Raw genomic sequence first — 22,754 nt, 5'->3', positions numbered from 1 at the left:
CAATACTCTCACAGATTCAAGTCAACATCTTAATCTACGTGGATGTAGCCATTCAAGCATGTTGGCAAACGTTTACGTCTGGGTAGCTAACGCGTTGTATCGAAGTGTCGATCTAACTAAATGTTAGGTTACATTTAAATTTTGTTTGTATTTTACAATTCAGATTAGGCAACAAAGTGTTTCAAATTATTTCTTAACGGTTCGTTGGATTTAAACAAAATAGGTATCACGACATTTGTGGTATGCTTCAAAAAATCTGAAATGATATTGCGCTACGTTTTACAGCAAACACAAAAAAAATGAATGATCGCACGACTTCATTCGTGTCTCGAGATAGCTTGGGTTCACAAGAGACCATTAAACAATATAGATAAATAATCGATAATGTGGGTTTACCCAATCGAGATAAGACATGAGCATGAATAAAATAGCTGTAGCAAGAAATCGAAGGTAAATCTTATTCTAATAAATAAATAATCATTATCAAGGACGCGACGTTGACAATAATCGACCTTATCGTAAATTAAATAAAACATTCTATGAACTTTGAAACTTCTTATTCACACTTTATTAACAGCATTGTTCATATTTATTGAAGAATAACTAATTAAGACTCGAATAGAGCTGGAATCTACGTCGATTTTCAATGAAAATCAGAACAACTCAAAATATTAACTAAAGTACCTCCAACTATAATAGGGTTTTAGAAATTAATACATATCTTGTACACATTTATGTACAGGTATAGGTACTTATATATATGTCAAGATCAAATTCCTTAAGAATATGCATACATTACTTACATTACGAAACACTAAGGCGTTTGTTTATATGGCATGTATGCATTCTGATACAGAAAAGATAGTAGATCGTGTTACAATTATCTTGTCATTATTATCAATGATTCATACAGAAACAAACCTTGCAATTCTATTTAAATACTGTCTAAAATGACGTCAGTTCTATGTAAGTATATATTATGTATATAGGTATATGTACTACGTAAGAACGTATGATTTGAAAAGACATATATCGATTTACGCGGAGATACGTGTAATAAAAATACTTATAAGCAAATGTTACTATTATCTACTTATTACATTTGAGCTCCTCTCGAGCCGTACCTGTAGTTTTGGAAATTTATTCATTCGGTAATAACAAAATGGCGGAGTTGTTGAAAGTGAATTATTGAAAGAGAAAGTGAATCTACTAAAAGTAAATACCTAGGTGCTCTAGTGGAACACTTCTGTCGATCCTTTTGTGTGAATAGAAGCGTGTCTAATGTCAACTATTCAGTTATAATGACTATTTACTCGTACTTATACCTATATAAGACTAAAACGAAGTCTATAAGCAAGAGTTTAAGCAAAAATAAAAACTTATTGTAAACACAATTTTTGTAAAACCTTTTCTTTCTTTGAGAGTTGTACCCATTCAAACGTTAAAACAACTTTACGTTAGTAGGAAAAAAACTGAATATTTAACAGAATAAAAATGAAAAATCACACAAGTACAAAGTTTTTATCAATGAATTCATTGAATTTAAGAATCATCTCCATGAATGAATTTGTTTCACGTAGACAATTTTAAGCTAGTCTACACGATTCGTGGAAATTTACCTAAACACTTTTGTTACACTCACCAGTGTCTTAACATAAAGGTATGTAAGAAAAATATATTGATAATTTTGTCTCTTACTCATTAAAAACTATTATATGATAATTCTGTATGGATTCCTATTAGGTACATGGGACTTATAAATAGTGAAAAGTGAATGTACATTGTAATGTATAGTGTCATTACGTGCCATAATATGAGCCTTGTGAAAACATTGTACAGGGGTATTACGTGCCATAATGTGCACCTCTGCCTACCCCTTCAGGGATAAAAGGTGTGACGATCTACCTATATTATAAGTTTTATCTTTATCAAATCGTAAATCTATAAATATTATTTACTTATAATAAGTAAATAATAAATAATATTTAAAATTTATTTATTTAAATCCCAATGTTATGTCTTTATGCTACGTGCTAAAAAATGTCACTAACTGGCACGGGAACTGCGCAATTTGCCGGGTTTAAAAACCTTATGTCACTCTGGCTAATAAAGTACGCGCAAAAAAACTCGGAGTTTCAATCTATCTATTGTTAAGGAAAAAAGTACAAAAGTGTACGGTACGGTTTTATACAGGAAAAACTTGATAAATGTATTTATGTGGGTATCTATTTGAAATACGCTATAAATGTCATTTATCTATGCATGTAGTAGTCATAACTAATAGATTTTAATAATAATATTAGTTTTGAGTCTATTTTGATCCTGGATATCGGTATTTATACGTCTTAGCTACGACCAGGAGTTTCCTAGAAACTAAACTACAGCATCAACAAAGATATAACAAGAATTTGGTATTCTGAGCTTAGTGATACAAATAGGTAAATGTATAAATATATCCTTAATGTCTGTATTAAAATCAATATCGGTTTAGGTACTAAAGGTATGTCGTAGAGTCGAAAAACGTTCTCATCACAGGAGCAGTTCACATCACCTCATCTCATCAGGTCTATTAGAGGATGCCCCTTACAGGTGCTGATGGTGGCCACCAGGGTGGCTTTAGTGAAGTAAAAATCACACTCCCTAGTCTTTTATCCCCAGAAAGCTAGGCGCAAAAAAAGGTGTAATAATGAAAAACGAGAGTTGAAGCAATTCATCTGTACGAGTATTATCACGTAAGTTTATAAGTACTTAAGTGGCTGCAAGAATAGCTGCAAAGTTCAAGGCATGAAGTTCAGTAATTTCATACAACAGGTTATATCAACTATAATAAACTTATCGGCTATTTGTCTACTGTAATATGAATTAGTTGATTAATTTCACATACTTAACAAAATAATACTTTATTGTGATTATATTGGTTTGCGGCTTTTGATTGGGGCATACCACTACAGATCGAATTATTTTATGTTGATAATAAATTAATTCAATTTGTGGTCTAGATTGATTTTACATTAATGTCAACTACATTAACAAAGTCGATTATTAATTACTTTGAAGTACGTACGTACATACAACATAATATACATGTGTGTTTATTGTTACTTAATTATTAAAGTAATAGCAAATTTTGAAAGCAAAATGTCTCTAAGTTTTCTATTCATTTTGAAGCAAATAAATTGAAACATAATAAAATAAAATTATTCGTAAAAACAACAACGTTATTTTATAGTCTCAAGGAAACAACAAATGTTACTCATTTATGTAATTAACTCGCGCTGTAGACAGCCGTGGGACTAAATAATTGATCAAGGACGAATACAGAATTAGGGCGGAGACACCTGACCTACGTATTCTAAATCATGATTCACCTGACACAGGGTTGGAACTTGAAAAAGCTTTTTATACGAATCAAAACGTCAATTTCACTTTCAACTTTAATATTAATTTACACCAAAAGGGAACAACGTTTCAAATGTAAATCACAAATTGTTTTTACATTTCGATAAAGCCTTTGACAAAACAAATGGGTGCAGTCAACCAATGAAATAAAAATCCCGAAGCTGACATCGTCCGGATAAAATATAGTGATATAGGAAAGGGTGTTCTTGATAAAAGCATCGTTTTCATCGAAATATATTAGAGTGAGGGTTGTTGCTTCGTCGACCATCTCTTGCAATCTACCTGCACGGATTTACGTACTTATCGAAGCGAAAAGCCGAAGCGAGAGCTACTTTTACTATCTGAAGTGAGCACTCGGTGAGCGATAAGATTCTCGCATTTAACATTGATGATATACTGGTATCTCGAAGATCTTCCGCTTATTGGCATGCTCTATCACAAACAAAATATCAATCAGTGGCTAGTTATCTATCTGCACAAAGACGTTAGTAAATGAAGTAATTTCCTCCTTGTAAAATACAAACAGAGGAGAACAATTACTTCTAAAACTATAAACACTAAATTATCGAATCAGACAGTTGATAAACACACGTGTCGTTCGGTTGGGTTGCATTCCCATAAGCCCTCTACCAAGCATTTATAATTTACGCCGAGCGGTCGGTTTACAAGGCGGTCGGAACTAACATTTGTAATAATGTGTCGTCGCCGTACATAGTCGCCAGTCCGACAGGTGTGTACACTCGTTACTCAACGGGGGATCAGTTCGGGAAACAAACCGACACACGTACCTATTTCAAAGTAAACCACAAAAACTTTGTAGTTTGCTGCGCACTTAGATTTAGTGGAACGGCAAACCTCGCTCGTTTCTACGTTTCGTTTTCTGTTTGATATAACGAAATGACTTTTTTACAGTTTATTGGCGAACTGCAAAAAATCTCCTACAGTAATTACTTTAGTGGTAGCTTGGATATTTCTTTGTAGAATTATATGTAGTGGTACAAGTACAAAATCAATAAGAATTTTCTGTTTTATTTTTGATACTTGCCTTGCATAATTTAATTTCTACTGTTTTAGTATTATTTTCTCCTTCCGCATATATTTATTGATTTAATGTATTTTATAAGCATTATTTTTGAAAAATATTAACGTTCTGCAATTCTCCTACACATAAACTATAAGTGTACAAAATTTTATGCTCCTACGTCCGCGCAATTTTCGTAAAAACTGTTACAGCTTCACTTTAATATAAGATTTCTTCCGCATTAATTACTACTAGATTTAAACTTTTAAAGGTTCGTTTAATCTGATATTAATGTAATGTAACCATAATTAATTCTAAATCACCTCTCTACAGCGACCACGGAAATAATGAGATATTCGCTGACTGTAGCGATGAGCGCATGGGAGCTTTACTTATTGGATGAACCAATTTCATGGTTAATTTGCGATTCTGATTATTATCATCATTCATTTAAGGATCGAACTTTTATCATGATTGCGCTTTTAAAATACTCAAAATAATCATAATACTTTATGTTTTAACATTGTTATTTCAATCCTATAAAGAAACTACAGAACAGTTTAAATAAAAGATTGAACCTACAAGGTATAATAAACTAGATTTTAGAAGAAATTTCATGCTTAAAAAGGGCTTAAAATGCTGTTGTATCTGTATACAACGGAGAATCAGGCGCCACCGGGAAATTCGCCGTCAGACATGAAACGTACATAAGTAAAATTGTTAAGATATATTTAGAGCGGGCTGCACTCAGCTGGGCGAGAGCTCAGTTAACAGCAGATTGAATCATAAAGCAACATTGACGTCATCGCTTGCTCCACTGTATCGACTTTCAGGCAAAACGTTAGCGAAAGTGCCCACGAGATAAACACGTCGCTAGCCAACTATGAATCGAACACAAATAAGTACCTAGCATAATAATGGATTACATTTAATTTATAGTCGAAACACACCCACGTGTGTGTTGCGAAGGGAATAAACAACTATAACATACAACACACATATTCTTAGACGAAGAATATAAACAGAGACAAGTTAATGAAATTATCTAAAAGGCTATAAAAATGTAAGCCTGTACACATTAATTAATACGTGTTACTTATACGCAAATATTGTTTCGTTAAAGCAGCGTGTAGGTAGACTAATTTATGATTTAATTAAACTTAGCACGAAACACTAGAGTCTGTCAAAAGCATTCAAACATGAAGTTAATTTGGTAAAATAGTTTGCCAAACAAACAAGCTCGTAAAGCGGCAACCATCGGCCATCGCCTTGCTTTGTATTCGTGTTCATAACTCGAAGTTATCATTCATAGTAATCAGATGCGGCGCGAGCTCTTGTATTGCTCGAGACCAGTATTATGTTCAAACGATAAAGGAATTGAGCCATTATTAAAATAAAACGTTTCAGTAAACCCTACGCTTTACGTGAAAGAGGAAAGAAATTAAATACAAGAACCGTTTAAATCGACGAAAGCCCAAATCGTTCGTACGCTCCCGTTAACGAATCACATTAGCATGTAAATGTAAAACAGGTAGCAGAAAGAGATATTTTACTACATTTTAATCAGAATTGATACACTGCTTTTCATTTATTTTTAAAGCAATAATAAAGAAAGTAATTATGTTTTAATATTAAATTGAAAGTGGAAAACAGAGAGACAAGACACACCAAAACACATCTGAAAAAGAAGAATGACATAGTATAAAATTGTGTCCAAAATCGATATTTTAGGTGAGACGAGCAACGAAATTGACTTCACGATGGCAATAAAATATTTTTAGAATATCATACCTAAATGAAATAAATGAATGATTGTGAAATAAAGAAAATATTTTACTATTTTAAACCAGTACTATTCAGAAAACTTTTTTCAGACACGTATGTTTCACTGGAGCTGGAAGCACTTTTAGTATTTATCTATAAAGTGTCCAAATAAAGCCGATACAAGTAATTTGTACGAATAAACTGTCCTGTTCAGAGCTTTGCGCAATTTGATGGAGGTGTGGTCTCGTAGAGTTGGCAGACGACAACGCCTACGTGGCACTCGAAAGCCGATATATACGTAAATTGATAAGTCACCGCGTTCGTCACGTATCTCGTCACGCTATTTGTCTCGAGTCCAAAGCGAGAAACAAGATTAAGAGGTAGTGATGTCGAATAAACAAAACTGATTTACAACTCTTTTTTAAAAGAATATCTGTGATAGAATTGTTTATGACTTTAGAATAGACTGATAGTTCAAAGACTACAGAACTAAATCATGAGGTTTGTCTTATAATTGACGCTTTGTGGAGACACTTAATTCCATGCCCATTAGACAGACATGACATGCGTGTAGTACTCTGCAGACAATACACTATACATTGCTTGTATGACACAATGCTTGCAGTTCAGACTCTTTGATAAGTGCATTCTCCCTACTATTTTCATTACTCAAAACGTTGCCAGTCATAGTAGAACCCAAAACAGTTTGAGATCTATTTACTCACTTCGGTACTTGAACACTCTTTACAAATCCATTTGTGGGCTATTGTCATATCTTATCACGTAGATAATAACTACAAAACTGTACAAGTACCTTCTTTATATCTTTGTATCTATCTGTGAGTGTTTTCCGCTTTAAGTGGCCAGTTAAGGTGACCTAAATCGAAGTACTTACAGGTATAATTACGGATTCCTCGCATAAATCAGACGCCATTTCTCGTACCGTTAACAGGTTCCTGTATTAAACGTAATGTAGACACGCTTGGTGTAATATAGGTAATGATTTGTGGCTGCCACGTCTGACGCCAGCGAAAGTTACTGGAGGACGACCATTTCCAATTCAAAGTGACTTTTCATTCCACTACGTGACACACGGGAGAGCTTTCTCGTGTTTTTCTTCGAGTGCCTAATAGTGTAAACTATCGAAGCGACTACCAATTACTCATATATCCTTTCATCTTTACACGACCGCGCCGAAGCCAAAAGTAAATCGTTTTAGCTTTTAAAGTAGATTTAACTTAAAGCAACGCGCAGCAAATAAAAATGGTTTGGTTAAGTTTAACTAAGTAGGTACCACTTGTAATGGTAGTAGGTACAACGTATAACCCTAATTACGAAAGGATATTATCTAAACCATTAAACAATTATGTTGTATCAAATGTAAGTGAATTTAAAATTCTCGATAAATCATACGAGAATCAAACGCTGAATTATAAAAATATAAAAGCTTTTAAGTCTTTAAATGGACGTCTGAGATAATCCCATTAAAACATTCGAGAGTTTTTTAAGAATAAACATTTTAAATTGTCAATATTCAGACTGACTCTTCAGCAAAATACCCGCTAGTCTAATAGAATAGACAGTCTACAGAAGACATTCAGAAAATTTCAGTAAACTTACAAAAACCGAATGATCGTTGTTTTTCACACGCACTTTCCTAGACAATTAGTCATCACCGAATAAAAGTAACAACTAAATATAAAAAAGAATCTTCTCATCATTACCAGATAATTTAAATAATCATAAATTTTAGTTGAAGTAAAATTTAACAGCTGTAGACAGCTAGTATTCTATATATTTATTGCGTCAAGGCTCACGGTGCGCCCGCGCTTTGCGAGAAACGACACCCAGTTCTTAATGTGCGCACACGTCTCGTTACGCACAACACCACCAGTGATTGATGGTAAACAAACATCATTGAAAACATCATCGTAGCTAGATATTTTGATGTGTGTCTTCACAACCAACATCCAACAGATCTTGTATATTTACATTCTCTTTGAAATATTTCTGATGCGTAAAAGAGACAGTTACGATTGTTTGTCTTTATTCATCTGATATTAGATTATCCGATTAACGTGAAACTATCTACGACTGAGTATCCGCGTTGTCATGGTGATAGCTATATTAATGGATATCCATGGAAGCCATTGTACACAGGGATATGATATTAATATAATGACATATTTATGTGCTGGAAAATTGATGATATCGTTTACATTGAAACATGTTTAGCATCCAAGAATATTTATTTTAGACGTTTTTAAACGCATTTATAATGTTTTGAATGATGCCCATTTATTTTTACAAGCTTCTTTTATTTATTAAACGGTTATCTTCTATGTTTAAACATTATAAATCTCAAGTATCGTTGAGTAAATCATTAAGATTAAACGTCGTTGTAAAAGAACCTACAGCTTTTTTTTTAATTTTAACGCGATAACGAACTGGCCCAAGCGGATATCATTTAGCAACTACCCGCGAACTGCTAATGAAGGAGGGGAAATTATCCATTCATCACATCAGAGGGTGGGTTACAAAATTTATTTAATCTCTACGTAACTTTTTGCCTACAAAACCATCTACAGTTATAATTAAGACAAAATGACACCATTGTTTGTTAGCTTGGCCATTGAATATAAAACTAGTTCCAATGTAAATTGTGTTACTTTGCTTAACATTTTCTTTTTCTAGAGAGATAACAATAAAATGTTAATAGTGATATATTATTATTTTCTCAGAAAATGCGAACGATTAACGTTCAGATCTTCGTCAAGATAATTCTAATTATGTTTTGTAATGAAAACGTAAGTATTATTCATTCAAGTACATTGTTTGGAACAGACTTATTCGGTTACTTATTTCCTAATTCATTCAGAGTACTAATCTATATGCATTTTATTGTTAAACTTATTTATTATACCAACTACGATTTTTACACCGGATTGGTAGTTCCGTGTTTCGTTTTTATTAAAGGTATGCAAATGACATGTAAAAAATATAACAAAATACGAAACAATTTAATATCAACATTTTGATTTCCAAGAGTTCATTAATAAGTGTGGCGATTTACCTGCCATGGCAACATGGATTTATTTCGCCCCACAAATTATTTCCGAAATCCGGGGATTATCCCGGTATAAAAACCTAATTGGAGAAGGCTAGTGCGTGACATAAGGCGGGCAAACTGCGCCGAGGGGGATACACCAATCAGACCTTGATACATGCCACACGAGCTAATAACATGGTATTCTATTTTTACGATGCCGGTATTGTTGTATTCGGAGCTCTTCATTACAAAATTGTGCCAGCTCTGTAACAAGCTCGTACCGTGTCCTCGTGGACCTCATTTCGTTATACTTCATACAAGAGAAACACACCTCTCTGTATTGAATTTCAAATCGATATCAAACCAACATACAAAACCAATACCTCAACACACACGATTTATGTTTTTATTTTCATAAAATATAAACTCCACGCAGCTTACAAAAACATTCCTGTATTTTTAGCTTTTTTCGTCCTTTCCAGAAATTGATGGAGCTAAAAGGTGACAAGGTATACTCGTAGGTACTGCTTTATTCCAACATTGATTGAATATTTTTATAAGCGAGCCACTTAGTGAGTAGTAGGTGTAGGCCGCGGCTCATTAGCCATCTGACGTATTGTGCTATCATTTTATATCGTAAAATATAAAAACGTTGAAAACGAGCATGTTTAGAGCAATAACAACGCATTTTTAGTTTAGCGTAGGTAAATATTTAGTTGAAACGATGTTCGTATTCTTTCCGGTGAATAACTGAGTTATATTCAGTTTTATAGTCGCTTAGTTATAAAATGATCTGTAGCTACATCTGCGATATGAAACGAGAATAGCCATGGTGTTTTAATCTATTGTTGGATGAGTACCTATTGGAAATTGTGTAGAGTTTGCTCTGAATCTGATCGATTGACTAGCTTTCTGAAGTTCAATTTGGTTAGTTAGTGTATGTCAATCCGCCTTATAGCCACACTCGAATAGTATTTGTCGAATGTGTGTCAATGTTCATTGGGAGTGCGGTAGAGATTAGCATTTGCTGGGTTTATGAGAGGTGTTTCTACCTGCCTGCCTGTAAGGTACAATCTCTTTGAATTTCATTTGTAAAAATGGAATAATATAAATTCAACCCCGCGGTAAGTGTCGCAAGTAAAACACAATAATTGATTACTTTACAACTTTTCAAAGAGGTCTCCCTCCTCAAATACCTGGTACAGGTAATGAATATTTAACCATGTTTAAATAAAAGGAAAAGGCCTTCATTTGTCGCCTTAAATACCTTCCCTTTTACTTATATTTTATTACTCTGCTAATTGAAGAAGTTTTGGTGTCTAGGAAAATTATTAATACAATCAGTAGGTACCCTGAGTATTCAACTACGGTCATAACACAATTTTTTCAAATACATGAGGCTTTATATTGAGGAGATATATGTTTTATTTGACCCATATTCAATTTACTTAACCAAGATTTTAATTTAGTGTTATCGTAACGTCCTCATTCAGTTTAATTATCATACTAAATTATTCATCTACCCACCTTTTTGTCTTATTCTAATTTCTAAGGAAATTTTATGAACTTAACAAGTTGTTTACACGAGTTTGATCACAGGGGCATTTTATTAACTTTATTTAACCAAACAAAATATATATTGTGTACACTTACCAAGACACGTGGAGTAAGTAGCGTGCAAGCCGAGCTGTTAGCCGGCAGCGGCGGCCGCATGATGATCACCACACATGACGCCGCACCATCACCAGTTCGGTCCAGGTGCACCTTACACTCACTGTTCAAATTGTTAGTCTAAATCAGATTTTAAAATTGTCCTCTGGCGGGAACGGGAGGGTAGTAGCAACGCGTACGCGAACTGTTTACAAGAATCGCGCGAACGAGTGTCGGGAACGACAAGGAGAGCGCACGCCGCCGCTCGGAGGCCGCGAAGCCGACTGTCGGATGGCAGGCACGAGCCCGCGAGCCGCGTGTACAGGGCGGGCGGCCGCGCCCCCGCCGCTCTTGCTCCGCGCCCAATGCCTTAAATTCCTCGCATACCGTCCCACACTTTTAAGCGCACCTAAGTGTTTATCGAAGCGCGTGCGATCGCGTTAAAAGATGTCTAATCGTTCTCGACACGTACGCCGACGTATTTCACGTTCAACACTCTCCGTTTTCAATATATTCAGGGAATCAGCGTTAAATATATTGCACACTATTTTCAAAGGAACGTTAACATATTGTTTTGTTGTTACAATATATCATATGAGGAAACCACATTGACCTAGGCAATATATTTATATTGTAGGAGCTCTTTCAACACAACCAATTCAACCAAAATGTACAGAGAGCTAAATTTCCTTATGATAAGATTTCTGATTTAACACCAGTTATAAAATGTTTCACCCTTATTCAATGAAAAGTACTTTAGAAATTAAAACATAATACCGAAATATTACAAAAGAATTCTCGAACAAATGGCCAACTTCAACCGTTAACATGCCGCCTAACAATTTATTTCTAACGCATAATTTTGTAACTCATTTGCAATTATAATCGCCCCGTACAGAACTCGACACCATAATTAAAATATTCAAAAAATACACATTTTAATTCCAACACTAATTATTAAGAATTATTCATAAGATAAAGGAAACATCTGAAGTGGATATTATGTTTATAACATTTAAGAAACTAAACTTTCTTTTTTAATTTGTCCTTCTTTCAAAGAACATAATCGAATGGAAAATAAATAATTATTTGTTTATTTTAAAACACGCCTAATACAGATGACTGTAGGTCAGAATTACAACGGTCTGGGAACAGAACCAGGGCCGGAATATCCCGGACTTATTGCTGAGCGCTTCTCATAATAAAAGGGGAAGCAAATTACTCCGTGCGAGCTGGAGGAATGTCAACGACATGCAATGAAAGCCTGCGTCTGAATGTCCGGTGAAAAAATACGAGCCAACAAACTTTTCTTGTTGTACACTAAGAAAATAACAAGAAAAGATGTCTGTCGGCTCCTTATTGTTAGTACTGTTGTCAAAGTTTACCTGTATTCCGTATTGTATTCTTTTTAAACTGTTGCTTTAATAAATGTGTTAAAACGAAATTTTGTCTTGTATGTGGTTCTTAAAATATGAATACATGTATGTAGGTTATGGCCTTTTTAAGTTTTAAACAACACTAACTTCACTATTACAGGTACTCCTTGTTACTATTTAGTCATAGGTACTAACAATACCACCGTTTAAAATACTAGAGTAAAAGAAAAAGTAAATATCGCGTGCCTAATGTTTGTAGTAAGAAAACGAGGTCCCTCTAGTCGCCTGATAACAAATAAAGCAATACAAGCAAACCAGTTCCAACTTGTATCTACATACGTATTTATCTGACTTCTATTTTATCGACCTCATTTACAACAAAAAGGTTTTCAGTACACAAAGTTTCAACTTTGTATTTATCTTACAAAGTCAATTAATTCAACATACCCTATTTACAACTTCACTTTAGTTAAGTAAACTAATTAATAATAATATGTTCAAAATCGTAGTTGAGGCAGCCGCGTAACAAAACCAATTAGAACTATGTATTTGGTATAAGCGACGCGTCGCGTTGCGTAGGCTTGCTACAGGCTACGGGCCTGCAGCCTACGCGCTACGACGCGGCGACGCTACACCGCGCGTAGTTTAAATTTCGTAGAATTTGCTACGCTGAGAAACATTCAGAATAACTGAGTATTTCGAAAGTCATACTACACCTACACATAGGTAATATTATTTTGATTGATTTACTTGAATAATACTTTTTAGTACATTATACAACTTTACATATTACGAGTAACTGTGAAAAATAACTGAAGTTAAAAGATTTGTGTTTTAGTAAACAAAGAGTCAACTTCAACAAAGTTGGTAGATGATGGTGATTTTTACTGAATATATTGCTTACTTACCGTTTCCACGACGTCGCATCGATTTCACATATGAGTTTCTGAACTCGTAGGAAGTTTGCAAGCACTTACCTGAAAGGAAATTCATTTCACATTATTTAAATTATTTATGTTTTTAGTTTACCAAGCATTATACCTAATGTTGGTTATGGTAGGGTTAACAATTCTGAGTCATATTGGCAAAGTACTTATAATGTGCTTTGTTTACATCGATCACCATAAAATAAGTATTATAATTTCTTATCGATAAATAAATAAATAAATAAAACTTCATAGGCAATTCTAGACAAAATATTATTTCAGTATAAGAACACAAAAACTTGAAATAAACAAAAATACGACAACGGGGAACCACCCTATTGTATGCGTAGTACAGGGAGGATTGTTCAAACAATGGAGGAGGGACTGCAACACGAACACCTCAGACTCTTAATGGAGCAGTATTTAAAAAGGACTACTGTTCAATGACGTGTTTACATGTCGTCTGCACCCCCCGCCCACTACCCTCCCACCACCTTCATCTTACAAAGACGTTAAGATATTCTAGAATTTGTCTGTATATTTTATTGATACGTGTCACCGTCGTAGTGGCCCCGAGGTTTAAGACGTCCGTCATGCATGAGGGTGTAGTTTCGTAACCTACCAACGGCAAGTACCAATGTGACTTTTTCCGAGTTATATGAACTTTCTAAGATTATTTAGACACCACTAACAAACGGTAAAGGAAACATCGTGAGGAAACCTGGGCTTATAATTTCTGATTATAAGTTTGAAATCGCATTGAGCAAGCGTGGTGATTAATGCTCAAACCTTCTCCGTGTGAGAAGAGGCCTTTGGTCAGCAGTAGCCACTTATACGCTGTTGATGTATGTATGTACGTGTCACCGTTACTTTCTTATTAGTAAAGTCATTAGTAACTATTACCTCCATGACTATATACATATACACATAAACTAAAGCTTAAGTCTCTAAGTGGTAGACAGAAACCACAAAACAGGAAGTTTCTTGTATATTTCTTTGGCTTCTTAATAACGGGTGTCCCAATAAGAACGCAAGATTTAAATTTGGCGGTATTCGAAGTATCATTGTTAGACATTTGAACACGTGTTATTTTTTGTTAGTATAAGGTACGAGGTTAGTAAAAATGGAGCGCTACACGATTGAAAATGAGCCAAGTCAAGCGCAAACAGTCAATCATGGTGTTCGGTATCGTAAAATGATAACCAGTCTTTTCGTACCTCGAATTGAAGAAATGGATTTGGAAGGCATGTGGTTTCCACAATATGGCGCCATATGTCATACAACCAGAGAAACAATTGATTTGCTGCATCAGTCATGTCCCGGTCGTGTTATTTCACGTTTTGAAAACCAGAATTGGCCACCTAGATCATGTGATTTATCACCATTAGACTTTTTCTTTGGGGTTTCTTAAAGTCGATGGTTTATGCGAATAAGCCGACGACGACTCAAGCCTTAAAAAGAAATTGGACGCTGTATTAATGAAATACCGCAGCATTAATGCAAAACGGTCATTGAAAATTTCATTGAAAGATCGCGTATGTTGCAGCAAACCAGCGGCAGCCATCTGCCCGATGTATTGTTCCATAGATAACCTCATCCTCTCTACTTTACGATATTATAAAGCTTTCACGATTCTTTTAAAAATATCTGCGTTTTATTTAAAATTTAAATCTTGCGTTCTTGTTGGGACACCCTTTACATTCGAACATCCGGATAAACAAGGTGCTGTTTTTAATGTTATCATAAAACCATACCTTATTTTGCAAAGAAGTAAGCTATGGTGAATATACCTAATACAGAACTACTTTCGACCAGATCTCTGATTGGCCGACTCCAATGAACCAACCAATCAGAGCGCCGAACACGCTGTCATTTCGATCTTGTTAAACGTAAAGCAAACTCGTACTAAGACCCCAGTTATATTACGACTCCTGTAAAGCTTAAGCCTTTTCTATTGTACAGGAAGATTAAATGAAAATTAATCGTATTTAAAGAATTCATTCAAAAAATAAGAATTCAAAAGCCGTTTAACGAAGTAAAAGAATAATTATCTTCACATTGTGTAAGGAGGTCGCGGTGGTCGGGCTTCCTAATGTCAATGCGAAGACCTTGCAGTGAATTTATCGGATTAAGCTGATACTTAAGAAAGATAAATAAATGTTTCCTAAGTACCTTTGTATTTTGTATTTGACCAGAAAGCGAAAAGATCAAAAAATAATTCTGGGTAATTTTCAAGAAATTACGTTTTCGTTTTATATTTTTGAATACGACAGGAGTTTTTGAAGTTTGGTACTGTATTATAATATACCAAAGATTCTTAAAAAAAGTCTGCATAATTTAACCTATTCCCTTGAATAATGACTGTTGCTCTTAAATATTTAGGTACTGTTTTTTTTTTCAAATGATTTTGGAAAAATGTTATAATCCCCATGCATTATGCAAGACAAGGGTTTCGTGATGCAACTATGTAGTCGTTTGCATAACATTGTTTGTTGTTTCATGGTTTTGTTCGACGACTGACTGATATTAACTATGCTGTCTGAACCTGAATTTTAATCTGAATGTTAACCCGAAAAGGAGAGAAAGACGTAGATTTGAAAATATCAACCACAAAATGAAACTTTACTCTCACACTCACAGAGTTGGTAAACACTTAAAATACGCATTTTCATTTTGCGCTCTTTTCACAAACATTGAATGGCGTTGCAACACAAAACATTGTGAAGTGGCTCCGGAGTGCGTGCATTAAGCTCGGCCGTGCATGAATAATCGGAGTTATGAATGAGTGATGCAAGCGAGGCTAGTGCGTACAGATCGACGTCAGAACGTGATGGGGACAGGGACAGGGCATGACGTCACGGGCAGCACGCCGCCGCCAGGTAACCTGGCTGACTTGCTGCCACTAAGTTAACTCACGTTTCTCTTATGACGTCACTCGGGAAATGAACACGGCAGCCCAGTTTGGGATCAATGGCCAATCTACAAAATAGAAAAATCTGATTCATTATCGTGCGCTCCGAGTCGCTACTTCGCTTGCAACGCTGCGATCACTCAGCTTACTTTCTGCGTTCCTAGTACTCGCTTTATCAGGACTTCGTGCAATAACATCGCATCGGCGGCGCGTGCGCAGGTGCGCACTGTTCATAATAACTACTCTGTGTGACAGCGAGGTGCGTTCTGCGTTCTACACTGGGTAACCGTGGAATCAATTAAGGAGTTACCTTCTGCATTGTTTGGGCTCCTAGTACTAAAGGTTCATTCCAATACATACCCTAAACATAATTGCCGTCTAAACTATATTTAAATATAAAAGAGTGTCGTGAGAGTACTTCTATACTCAATTAACCGTAGTCTACACACAGTACCTTAAGGTTATACTCCTGTCGCAGCTGTTGTCCTAGTACAATACAAGAATTAGTATGCCGCTAAAACGCACTCCACCAGTTTCGCCCGTCTCAAAAACGCCCACAGAAAGCACTCGTAGTGCAATTTTGTTTGCGTCGACGAAGAAACAAAGTGAGTCACCCCTTCTACACTGCGAGTCAGAACCTGATCTTCATACCCTGTCGGCAAACATAACGGAAAGGAATAAAAAGCGGAAATTTGACGGGGAAACATACGATAAATTGGTAATACTTAAAGAAATGTTCTCTTCTTTCTCCAATGAACAAGAAAAACGTTTCTAAGACTTGCAAGCAAGTATAGACTTAATGTCAAATAAATATGACGAGTTTTTATCCAAAATTGCTTATCTTGAGAAGGAAAGACAGTCGGACAAATTAATTATTAAAGAACTGGAGGACAAACTTGAAACCTTGGAACGAAAATCTCGTGGGGTTGGGATAGAAATTCGGAACATACCAAAACAAAATGGTGAAACTAAGGATACTCTTGTTGGCGAGATTTCTAAGTTAGGAGAAATTTTAAATGTAGATTTTAACACCAGTAATATAAAAGACATTTACAGGCTAAAATCAAAATATTCTTCAGATCCTATCGTACTCGATTTTACTACAGAAAAAGTCCTGAAATCTGTAAAAACTTTTAACAAAAATAAACAAAAGGGCATCAAGTTGAACACAACCCATCTAAGCTCAAGTTATAGTCAAAAACCGATATTCATATCAGAGGCTCTCACTCATAAAACCCAGAGACTGTATTACTTAGTCCGTCAATTCCGGAAAAGTCATGGGTACAGTTTCTGCTGGACAGCTAATGGTATTGTTTACCTAAAAAACAACGAAGACTCCTCACATATTCGGATAAACAACGACGCTGATTTAGAAAAACTTCGCAATACCGTTAAACCGCTGTGACGAATTATTGCTGTACGATACATACTTTGTATCATTATTATATTAACTATAAGTCTGCATGCTAATTATAAGTTTGAATCTATAGACTATTCTTACACTTACAAATTACAACTCAACGACCATATTAACCTCTCATTTTTACTCCGAGAAAGCCAATATCAATTAAAACACTTCTCAATCATAAACATAGCACAACCTAACACTATCTCATTAATACACGAAACTTACTATTCAAACATACATCGACTACACTACTCATTTACTCTTCAAACAACAATCTCAAACACTTTACACCTAATTCACACTCATAAACACTGTTTTACTATTTACATACAGGCTCTTCTCATAACCTATTCACCTACCCTGACCACACCTCCTGTCTATACTTACACTCTTATTAATCATTCGATAACGTAACTAATCTATCAGAAAATATTGACCAGTTATCCGTATCTCATTCACAAACCGCGAACCTGGAGGATTGTCAAAATATTTTTACTCTCACTTCGGCCAACCTACTTATACTGACACAAAATATACGTAGCATAAATCGAAATATACCCGGTTTAGAAGTTTTACTACAAAGACTAAAACTAAAATGCGATATAATTATTCTGACAGAGTGCTGGCTAAAAAATGCAACGTTAATCCCCTACCTCTCAGGCTACGTTCATGCAGCAACAAATATTAATCCTCTACAAAATGACGGAGTAGTTATCTACTATAAAGAAAACATTAACCTAACTATAATAGAACCTGATTTTCAGGAAAGTAATTGCCTAATAGCCACCGTTGGAAAACAAGTTGCCATAATTGCCCTATACAGATCCCCTTCCTACACAAAATTAGAGCCGTTCCTTTTGTCGTTAGATAATATGTTACAATCAGTGTCTTCTTTCGAGCATATCATTGTTATAGGAGACATGAATCTAGCAATAAACTCTAACAAAATTAAATCAGAAGGGGAACGCTACCTAACCCTAGCTGCTTCGCATGGCCTACTTCCAGCGCACACTTTAGTTACACGCAGCGCTCGACAGACATGCATAGACCATGTCCTTATAAAAACTAAAGCCTCCTCCATCACCATAGTCCCTAACGCAACACTAACAGATCACCATCCCGTTTTATTTTGTTTAAACTTGGAAAAGCCACGGCAATATGCAACTACAACAAAGACCATAACTAACGATAAAAATTTAGCACAAGACATTTTACATATTAATTTTGATCCCATTTATCAAACAGAAGACCCAAACACTAGTCTAAACTACCTAACACAATGCTTACAAAAAGTGATAGAAAAGAATACAAAAAGCGTAACACTTTCTAGACGCCAAAAAATCATAAAACCCTGGATAACTCTAGGACTATTACGCTGCATGCGAAACAGAGACCAACTACACCAAAAAGCAAACTCTGATCCGGATAACGAAGTCTTGAAAATTACCTACAAACGTTACAGAAATTTCTGTAACAATCTATTACGAAGGTTAAAAAGAGCATATGAAAAGAACCAAATCCTGGACGCACAGAACGACAATAAAAAGTTATGGAAAGTCATCAAAAACATCACACATACAACAAAAACAACACAACACAATAAAGACCTACTTACTCTCTCATCTTCTCCTGAACGATCACTTCACGAGGTAAATAGCTATTTTACACATGTGGGTAGCTCACTGGCGGATAAAATCTGTAAACAAATTAATAACTCCCGGAATCTACCATCACTAAGTAATACTCATGATGAATTACCTAAATTCCCTAATTCTTTCGTCTTAACTGAGACAGATAAATATGAGGTTGGACATCTTATCATGGACTTAAAAACAGACAGTGCACCAGGATGTGATAACATCAGTAGTAGATTCCTAAAACAACATAAACACATTCTTGTACATCCTCTGGAAAAAATATTCAATGACTGCTTAAAAACTGGAGTGTTTCCCTCTTCCCTAAAACGATCAGAAGTGTGCCCGATTTATAAGAACGGAGACAAAGATCGTATAAACAACTATAGACCGATATCCATACTACCCGCTATATCCAAAGTTCTTGAAAAAATTATTAACACACGTCTTGTAAATTATCTTGAGAAAAATAAACTGCTTTCGGTAAATCAATATGGGTTTAGGCACGGAAAATCTACAGAACAAGCGGTGAATAAGCTCATAGAATTTATTAGTTCTAATCTAGACAAAGGGAAAAAATGTCTCTCTATTTTTCTCGACCTAGCCAAGGCATTCGATACGATCTCTGTCTCCCTCTTACTCAACAAATTGGAGGCGCTGGGTATCAGGGGCACCCAGCTCGATCTGTTCAATAGCTACCTCTCTGGGCGGACTCAGTGTGTCCGAGTGGATAAACACAAAAGTACACACCTTCCAATTACACACGGCGTTCCTCAGGGAAGTATTCTGGGGCCCACCTTATTCCTCGTGTACATAAATGGGCTTACAAATCTAAAACTTACCAAGGGTGAAATTATCTCATTCGCGGATGACACCGCGATGGTGTTTGCGGGAGAAAGTTGGGATGAGGTATTCACAAACGCACAAAATGGTTTCGACACGACTAGGGGATGGTTACAGAAAAACATACTTACATTAAACACTGACAAAACTAAGTATATTTGCTTCAGTATTAGGCAGGCGGTGAGCATTCGTGGCGACCTGCGAATTGTTTCACATGAGTGCATCTCCTCGGATAGTTGCGTATGTTCATCTCTGGAACGCGTTAGTACTCTAAAATACCTTGGTATTACTTTAGACAATAACCTCAACTTTAAAGAACATGTCAAAATTCTTTGTAATAGAGTACGAAAACTAATTTACGTTTTTAAAAACCTGCGTCATGTTGCGGACCCTGCACTGCTGAAGCGAATATATCAGGCCCTGTGTCAGTCGCTTCTCACCTACTGCATTTCATCCTGGGGAGGTATCTGCAAAACCACGCTAAAGGCAGTTGAGGTCGCCCAGAGAGCTATACTGAAGGTTAGCACATTTAAACCGATGCGTTTTCCTACTGCTGAGCTGTTTCAGTTGTGCGAGGTTTTGACAGTAAGACAGCTATTTATTCTAAAAACTGTACTACAAGAACACAACAACCGGCCCTACAACCCAATGCCTTTACAGAAACGTCGTAAACATCATGTATGTTGCAGATTAACCACATTTAGAACTAACTTTAGTAAAAGATTTCCAAGTTTTCTAGGCCCTTTCCTTTATAATAAGCTCAACAAAACATTACATATATACCCCTTGACCAGAAAACTATGCAAATTAAAAATACATCAATTTCTACAGAAATTAAGCTATATGGAGACGGAACAACTACTACTCATACCACACTAAAAATAAGCACAAAAAAAATAAAGATATGCTCTCTACCCATTACCCACACACTCTCCACATATTTACCTACACACACTTACATATACTCACATGCATACCCCACACCCACGCCTACACATCTCATATACCTACACCACAAACTCACACACACACACACACATACATACACACACATTCATTCATATTCATACTCACACCCACACACTCACCACATATTTATTCACTCACACCTACATATACTCATATACATACACCACACCCACGCCAACACTTCTCATATTCATACACCATACACTCACACATACACACAATCACTTAATAATTAGTTTAATAAAATTTAAATTTGTACTTACCTACTTACTATTACCGTTTAAAATTTGTACTTACCTACTCATTGCTTGGCGCCTATTATTTGTATTATAAATTCTCGAGGGGAATGGTGCTGATAGCCGAAATACAGGCTATGCCTAGTTCGGCTACAGACGCTAATCTCAATGACTTAATTGAAATGTTGCCACATTGCGTTTGTAAAGTAGTTCTAAGTTTTTGGAAATAAACATTTATTATTATATTATTATTATGTCTGTTCTTTACATAATCTCGGGACCACAGGGTCCCGGACCTTTGGAAGGCGTACGAGGAGCCGAAGCCAACTCGCAGAGGCCCGTTGAACAATTTTGATCTAAATGTAATGGGACATCAACCGGCGATTATCCCTGTATGCACTATGGAAGTACACCAAAGGACAATCCCCGGTTGATGCAGGACTATTGCGAGATATGGTAAAAGGAAATGATAGGGATATGGGTGTGGGTGGCTGTGGAATAGTTAACCGGTTAACTATGGGGACTATGGCCCCTGCCCCTGACCAATATTGAAAAATACGGATAAACAGGCAGGGGGTGACTCGCAAACTCAATAGTGGGCCCCCGGAAACGGCCGCTAGCATGTAGCGACAAGGGAAGCAACATCCGTTGAGCTGCTTGAGGAAGGATGGGCATCCCACGGCTATCAGAGCAATCCCGGAAGTACGGTCAAGACCCCTACCAGCATCTTACTGGGATACGTCCTTCCCCCAAGTGGAGCTGAAGGCAACTCCACTCTTGCGAATCTCCACTCAAACCAGCCGATTAAGGCAAGAGTGAGGTAGGAGAGGCCACTCCGGATAGTCACGAGTACCAACCGGAGTTAAAAAGTAGGGCCTCTCCCGGGAGTCAGGTCCGTGGGGTCGCCACTGCCCAACAGCTCGCCACAAGCTGCCTTGCGGACTTATTATTATTATTATTATTATCGCACTTTTTCAAGTGCTGTCTAATTAGGTACATTTTTGACTAAAGTTTGTTTATTTTATTTTCCTGATACCCTAAATCCTGATGAATATTTGATGAACACTTTCAAATGAAATTAGCACAAACCAAACTATGTAGAGAAACTATTTAGCTTTTCAACTTAGCTGAAGTTTGTCGGATAAGTTAGAAGTATCCGAGCTCTGAACTATCTACCGCAATCAGATTTGCTACGTACCCGTCATCTCCGTTCTGGTTCGCCTCGTCCGTGGCCTCGGCTTCAGTCTCCACACCATTGCAATGTTCCACTACCACTTCGGGAACCTCACTCATGTCCAACGTGCACTACACTGTAGCCGGCAGCAAGTCACCCGGCCGAGCCTCTACGAACCAATATCGCAGACTACCATGTCGCCCTTGGTAAAAGATTACCATTAGTACAAGTACTATTATTAAATTAAGCGCAGGTAACTTACCTACAGACTACATTTAACAAAATGGTTGAGACTTCAAACTTTATACAAACAGATGTTTATCGCAGAATTGATGACTGAAAGTATCTGAAACGGTTAATCTAGTCACACGTTTAGCAACTGCCTGATTAAAAA

General features: G+C 36.1%; 1 protein-coding gene and 1 long non-coding RNA gene across 16 annotated transcripts in view; both read right to left on the bottom strand.

The window, feature by feature from the left end:
* LOC118263915 (eye-specific diacylglycerol kinase) overlaps positions 1–11,164 on the bottom strand; it is a 148,086-nt gene extending 136,922 nt beyond the window's left edge. For 9 of the 15 annotated variants that reach the window (XM_050705468.1, XM_050705467.1, XM_050705475.1 and 6 more), the window contains exon 1: positions 10,887–11,164. The gene's annotated coding sequence lies outside the window, so the exon portion shown is untranslated. The remainder of the gene's footprint in view (positions 1–10,886) is intronic. The other 6 variants (XR_007707302.1, XR_007707303.1, XM_050705466.1 and 3 more) reach the window with 1 other exon arrangement.
* A 1,906-nt stretch (positions 11,165–13,070) lies between these two features.
* On the bottom strand, positions 13,071–22,509 carry LOC118263916 (uncharacterized). The gene is made up of 3 exons (XR_004782629.2): positions 22,385–22,509; positions 16,102–16,164; positions 13,071–13,236 (listed from the first exon to the last, which is right to left on the bottom strand). It is a non-coding gene; the product is annotated as an uncharacterized LOC118263916 (long non-coding RNA).
* Between the last annotated feature and the right edge of the window lie 245 nt (positions 22,510–22,754).

This window comes from Spodoptera frugiperda, chromosome 27 (assembly GCF_023101765.2).
Source record: "Spodoptera frugiperda isolate SF20-4 chromosome 27, AGI-APGP_CSIRO_Sfru_2.0, whole genome shotgun sequence".
Lineage (NCBI taxonomy): Eukaryota > Metazoa > Arthropoda > Insecta > Lepidoptera > Noctuidae > Spodoptera > Spodoptera frugiperda.
Note: the sequence above shows the minus strand (reverse complement) of the source record. Positions and strands in the feature narration are given on the sequence as shown.